This window comes from Dromiciops gliroides, chromosome 1 (genome assembly GCF_019393635.1).
Source record: "Dromiciops gliroides isolate mDroGli1 chromosome 1, mDroGli1.pri, whole genome shotgun sequence".
In the NCBI taxonomy this organism is placed as follows: domain Eukaryota; kingdom Metazoa; phylum Chordata; class Mammalia; order Microbiotheria; family Microbiotheriidae; genus Dromiciops; species Dromiciops gliroides.
In genome coordinates this window covers 174,280,682-174,288,116 of record NC_057861.1, presented here as the reverse complement: position 1 = coordinate 174,288,116, position 7,435 = coordinate 174,280,682, and the positions used below count along the sequence as shown (strand labels likewise).

The window sequence follows — 7,435 nt, the reverse complement described above, 5'->3', positions numbered from 1 at the left end:
ACATATTTATCTGTAGTCTTCCCCATTACGTTGTGAGTTCCTGGAGAGCAAAGACTGCCTTATGCATCTCATTATATCCCCAATGCTTAGCACAGAACCTGGTATATAATAGGTGCTTAATAAATGCTTATTGACTGTTAGAGGACCTTTTTTTTTTTGGCTGAGCAATGAGGGTTAAGTGACTTGACCAAGGTCACACAGCTAGTGTCAAGTCTCTGAGGCTGGATTTTAACTCAGGTCCTCTTGAATCCATGGCCGGTGCTTTATCTACTGTGCCACCTAGCTTCCCCCACCCAATAGAAGACATTTTGAGTGTCACAAGGAACCATACACAAAGGGTTGGCTTTATGCATAATGTAGAAACCTATTAGTAATTCTAAAAATAGACCTTCATTCTTTAGGCTTAAGACTTCTTATGGAAATCAGGAGTCCTGGTTTCTATCCCCAATTCTTCTAGTAATTAATTTGTTGGTCTTTATTTAACAAATCATTGGGGGCAGCTAGGTGGTGCAGTAGATAAAGCACTGGCCTTGGATTCAGGAGGACCTGAGTTCAAATCCAGTCTCAGACACTTGGCACTTAACCAGCTGTGTGACCTTGGGCAAGTCACTTAACCCTCATTGCCCTGCAAAAACAAAACAAAACAAACAAACAAAAATCATTACCCCTCAGAAGGCATCTTTGATATTTACATCTGTCAAGGTTTCATTAGAATGTCTTGATTATCTCTACTAATGAATGATAAAAACCTATGGTGATTAAAAACGAATATACTCCTAGTATGGATTCATTCCTTTATTTATTTAACAAGCATTTTTTTTTAGAACACACTAGCTTTAAGACACAATCCTAACATCATTAGTCCTTTATTATCTATTGTGAATGAATTCACTGGAAACTTTCCTGAGAAGAGGCTTTATATGAGAAGAGAGGAAGGACAAAAGACCTGAAGAGTGCAAGCTTCAATGGGTACCAGTCAGGTGAACGAGGGCACTGAATATTGAGATCAGGGTCACTGGAAATCCAACTTCACCTATATAAATAACCTCAGTCCATAGGCTCCTAAGACAACGGAATTTTGAGCTAGAAGGGACTTTAGAGGGCATTTCTTCCAGCCTCTTCCTGTCACAGATGAGGCAGCATTTACTATTTCTGCCAAAATGACTTTACTAAGGCCACTCACATTCTAAGTAGCAAAAAAGAGAGTGCTCTGACCACTGCACCACAACTATCTCCTTCATCTGGTTAACACTAACTGCCTTTGAAGCATGCTTTATTTTCAGATAAATGGACACATCTTTGTTTCACACTTATGAGTAGCATATGAAAAATCTCCTTAAATAAAGTGGTGGGGTATAATGCAATGAGGCCTCCCTCTGTGTTCAGAGGGCTTCGTTTCCAATCAGCTAGGAAAGAGGAACAGAGGATAGACCAACAGGCCTGGAGTCAGAAAGACCTGAGTTCAAATACTGCATTAGCCACTTATTAACTATGTTACCCTGGGCAAGTCATTTAACCTATAATAGCCTCAGTTTCCTTATCTGTAAAATGAAGATAAGAATAGCACTCACCTCCCAGGTTTGTTGTGAGGCTCACAGGAGATAATTATAAAGCACTTATCACAGTGCCTGGCACATGGTAAAGACTATACAAATGTTAGCTATTATCATCACCATCATCTTGCAAATAACTGACTTCTAGGGCATGTCACTTAGCCATCCTGGGTCTCAGTTTCTTCATATGTCAAAGGAAGGGATTGGGCTTAATGACCTTTGAGGTCCCTTCCAATTCTAAATCTTTGATCCCAGATTCTTATTTTCACGAGGAAGACAATCAGAGAATAGCTGCATTGCTTCCATTTACCTTTTAAGTCTTCTTAAGTTTCAGGTATATGTATCGTCTCTCCCCAAGAAGACTGTACCCTCCTTGAGGTCAAGGATGATACCTTCCATTTCCTGGTGTGATAATCTGTATAAAGGAGGCACTTGGATACATATTTTTTTTTAAATGATAGCTAATACCATTCTAAAACTACACCTCCCCCTAATGCCTTATAACAAACAAATTACACATCAGCTCCAGAAATGCCCTCAGGCAATCATGAAGAATGGTCCAAAACATACGTGAGCAAACTGTTTATTTACACTAAATAGGGCAGCTGTACTTGAAACCTGAGACTCTCTACTTAAAGGATTTTAACTGTTGGTGTTTCCTGGTATGACATTAGGCAGACTAAAGACAAAGTTTTCTAGCCCCCTAAGGAAAGCACTGCTGGCCCAGTTTAATGGTGCTGGCCACTTCTCTGTCCTTTGGAGCCTTGATGGGAACAACTTCAGAAGACTTTATCAAACTGCGGCATCTCAAAGTTTCTTGCAGTGCTATTAACATAAAATTCTAATCCATCCTACAGAGTTAATAATTACTTATGATCAGTTAAAAGCCAAACACATATTTGGCCAAGTCTGCGACAGGGAGGAGGTAGACATTCCTGATACCAACAGATCAGAAGTTTGGCAAAGCAGGTGAAAAATATATAAAGACCAAAGAAAATAACTGCCCAAGTCCACAGACATATTGAAATTGTTGCTCCAAAGAATGTTAAAATTCATACATATATGCACACATACATACATGAATTCCTTTCTAAAAACTGTAATTAACCAAACCCAAACACACACAAGCTATTCATAATCATACATTTAATGCATATGATAGCAGGTATTCCCAGATGAAACCACATTAGAGGGAAAAGGGTTGGCTTACCATACTTTTGAACACGGAAACCAGATTTATAAACAAAGAGGCCCTTTAAGGTGGCTCTGAAGTAGATTTGAACTCTCTTAGTGGCAGTGATTACATTTTCCTTCAACAATCTTCAGCAGCCTCCTACCAGAAAAAATAAATTGATACAAAAATGCTAAATTACAGGAGACTTCAACCCCTACAATTATGTTATATGAACTGCAGTTGATTTCTTGAACCCAACTAGATCACTTTACATTTATCTCAATTAAATTTCACCTTGTTAATTTTAAGTCACTGCTCTGTTCTCTTGAGGTTTGGGGGAAATTCACTTAACCAATGTTTATTGACACTCATAGTTTCATATCATCAGTAAATTTCAATTTTTAAAAAGAGATACTTTTTAATTGATAGAAACACAAACATAAGTGATATTGAAATCAATTAATATGTAGGTCACCTCTCTTAAATTCTCATAGAATTTAGTTATGGAGTATTATTCACAGAGTCAATGCTGAAACAGCTCAGCCCTGGTGTATTACTTTGCACCAATATTAATAATAGTGCTAGGCATTTGTATAGTCATTCATGTTATTCAAAGCAAATTCACATATGTTATCTCATTTGCCAGACTAACCTCATTTCCTTTGTTGATAGGGTTACTAGACTGGTAGATGAAAAGAAATTCTGTAGACATAGTATATCTAAATTTCAGCAAGGCATTTGACAAAGTTTCTCACAATAGCCCTGTGGACAAGGTGGAGATTTGTGAGCTCAATGATATATGTAAGAGGTGACTAGACTCAGAAAACATTGATAACAAGATTTATGTCAACCTGGAAGAAGGTTTCTATAAAACCAAATCAAGCAGTCAATTAAACATTTGTTAAGTGCCTATGAAGTGTCAAGTACTGTGTGAAACTTTGGAGAGAAAAATACAAAAATGAAGTAGCCCCTGCCTCAGGGACTTTTCATTCTATTTGGGGAGATAACACATACAAATATTCATATGTATACATATTCAAAGCATGTATAAAATAAAGACCTTAATGAGCCAAAGCTAACTAGGCAAAATTCAATAGTGAAATGCTAAATAAAAATTATCAATGGCAAATGTTGAAAACTATCTCTACATGTAACTGGAAAATAATAAAATACTTTTATTAAAAAAATGCAATTGGGAAAATTTTAACCTAAGAAATAAAAATATAATACAACACACACACACACAAAATTATCAATGACTTCCCCTCTCTTTTCAAATTCAAAGCTTTCAAGTGGTTATAGGATAATTAACCTGGAAAACCTAACAATCCTCAAAAGGTTAAGTCAGTAGTGGGATGACCTCTGTGCTAAATTGGCTTCCAAGGCTCTGGTGCTCACTAGGATACTGTAGCATAAATCTCCGTCTCACTAAGTTTTACCCTCCCTTTGTAGAAAGCAGAATGTATAAATCTTCCATCAGTCAGTCAGCAAGCATTGATTGAGTACCTACTATGTGCCAGGCACTGTGTTAAATACCTGGGAAAACAAAGAAAACCAAGGGAAATTTCCTGCTCTCAAAGAACTTATAGTTTGGGGGAAAAGGATGGATGACAACATGAAAACAATTATGTACAGAGGAGATAAATACAGCATAAACTGGAGGTAAATAATAGCTAAGAATCAGTCTTTATATTACATGAAGGCTAGCCATTAATCTTCAGGTGTAAAGGCATAATCCTGTTTGCATGTGTAGGTGAAAATACATAGATAAAATGATAAGGACAAACTCAAGCTTCTCACTTAAGACCCACCAAGATCTGGAGTAGAGCAGAAATGCTGGCTCCCCGAGATAGATAGAGAGGCCTCTTTCTCTCTTCTCACCAAATTCTTAAGCTCCTTAATAAATGCTTAAAAGTCTAAACTCTTTCTAAAGCTTCTAAGTTATTGGCAACCACTCATATTTTTAGACAGTATAGCTAGAATTTTAGCCACTTTATAGACAGAAACTATTCAGTCTTTATGGTTTTCAAAAGACTTTTTACACAATAATCCTATGAAAAAGATAACTTTGGGTAAAATTTGCCCCATTTCACAAATGAAGAAACTGAGGCTCAGAGAGAAGCAACTTTCTCAAGGTAACAGAGCTGATGTCTAATAGATCAAAGACTAAAAGTCAGGTCTTCAACACTAATTCCAGATGTTTTTCCACCATGCCTTCCTCTTTCTCTATTTTGACTGCTTAGAGAATTCTTTTGCTTCCTTCAGAGTTGTAAGCCTTGTTTTAAAAAATTGATGTTGTGATCTCTGGATAAGTAGGGTTTAGCTATGCCCTCCAGGTTATCCAAAAAGTTAGAAAGTCTTTGGCATATCCACACATATTACATGGATTTCATTAAAACAAACAAAACCAAAAAGTAAGAAGTTTGACCATCAGAAGTAATACCAAGGGGCAGCTAGGTGGTACAGTGGATAAAGCATTGGCCCTGGATTCAGGAGGACCTGAGTTCAAATCTGGCCTCAGACATTTGACACTTACTATCTGTGTGACTCTGGGCAAGTCACTTAACTCTTATTGCTCCACAAAACAAAACAAACAAACAAAACAGAAGAAGTAACACCCAAGCTCCCATGGTGGTGAGCATCTGAACCAGACAATCTCATTCTAGAACAAGGACCTTCCATTGTACCTGTGCATGGGATTCTTGGTGCCTTTGGTGGCCACACTGGACTTCAACTATCATCAACAGGAAGCAATGGAAACTTTTTGGAAGGATGTTGCCCAAATCCATGATTCTATTACTCATTTATACAGTATTGGCAAATCAGTGTCAGGTAGAAACCTGAGGGCTCTTGTTGTGGGAACGTATCCAAGGCAACACAGGATTGGGATTCCAGAGTTCAAGTCCATCACTAACATGGAAGGGGAGGAGACTATAGGATGGGAGTTACTCCTTTTAAGGGGCTAAAATTCTAGCTATACTGTCTAAAATATATAATGAGTGGTTGCCATTAAATTAGAAGCTTTAGCAAGAGTTTAGACTTTTAAGCATTTATTAAGGAGGATAAGAATTTGGTGAAGAGAGAGAGAAAGGCTTAGATTCATTCTCTGCATACCACAGTGGCAGGGTTTTCCAAATTATCATTTATTTTTCTAATGCTGTCATAATGTTCTTAATGGCAGAAAAATGTGGAGTTCTTTAGCATTGGCTTTGTCTGTACCATGAACCTCCTCAAGGCAGAGCTTTCCTACAGTAACTCTCTAGCAGGTGGCATCACTCCAATCATTACATCCTCCATCTGATAGACTACTTGGTTAAAATGATGGAAAGGACCCTGAAATCACCTGCCTGATTAATAACACTCTATACACATCATGACTAGGATGAATCCAGATGGATTTGAATCTGTTGAAGTACCTGACTATGCTTTCTCTCCTGGCAGGTTCAATAAAAATGAATATGATCAGAACAGGTATTTCCCTGATGCTTTTGCAAATAATTCTCAGGCAATACGGCCTGAAACTAAAGAACTGACTGAAAACTGAGACATTTGTCCTCTCTGCTAACTTACACAATGGAACCTTGGTGACCCATTCAATAATGGTGTCCCAGAGACTGGGACAAAATAGGGCCATAGCTTAACCCCAGATAATGACCTGTTCGAGTTTCTTGCCTAATCTTTGAAGCATCCTGAAATGAGCAAAGGAAACACATGCAAACGAGTATGACTTTCTGGGACAGTATCACACTCAAAGGTGGAATGCAAGATTACAGTGTTTTGAGAATACGTTGGAGGTATCATGCTGTAAATATCCACCAGCAGGAAATCTACAAGAACTCTGGAAGAATACATGAAACAGGTTCATCTAAGTGTTGAAGGTCAATTTTTGATGTGAACAAAAATCTAATAGCAAATGTAATAGTGGCGTCTATTAGCAGGAATCATATATGCCCCTACAGAAGATTTGAAGAATATTATCTTCTTCTTCTGCCTGGATCCTATACAATAAATGCTACCCTTAACACTTACTAGCTGTGTGACCCTGGGCAAGTCACTTAACCCTCATTGCCCTGCAAAAAAAAAAAAAAAAGATAGTATGTTACCATAAGTACCATTACAATTAGTTTGATTGTAAAGGCTAGCTACATAAGTGAAAATCTCTGTATTAAGAGTTTTAAAATACTTCAAGCAATAGTCAGAACACAAAGTATCCAAAAAAGTATTGTTCTGAATATAGGTTTGTATAAAGCTTGGGTGAGGCCCATAATTGGTGTTTTTCATTGCACACCAGTGTCTTTTGGGGGGCGGGGGCAATGAGGGTTAAATGACTTGAACTCAGGTCCTCCTGAATCCAGGGCCAGTGCTTTATTCACTGCGCCACCTAGCTACCCACACTAGTGTCTGTTCAAAGAAATCTCATTTCAAAGGTGTGGCCTGTGTTCAGACCAATATGGGAATGTAGTCACTTTCCTTAAGGTTACCACTGTAATGGAATTTGACCTACATAACAAATGAGAAAAATACCACCTATTTCTGGTGAGCCAAATGGCCTCTGAGAAACTCAGCACAGGAAGTAAATTAACTGTTCTTGTCACATTGAAAAATGCTCACAAGACATAGAGACCAGGTTGAGTCTGTGCGATTATGGCTTGAAACAGGTGGGTGCTTAAAGTATAGAAAAACAAAAACAAAAAGTAGACCATGTAGA

At 37.8% G+C, this 7,435-nt stretch overlaps 1 pseudogene; it reads left to right on the top strand.

The window, feature by feature from the left end:
• The first annotated feature begins 5,420 nt into the window (after positions 1–5,420).
• Positions 5,421–6,759, top strand: LOC122746893 (annotated as a pseudogene).
• Positions 6,760–7,435: the final 676 nt, after the last annotated feature.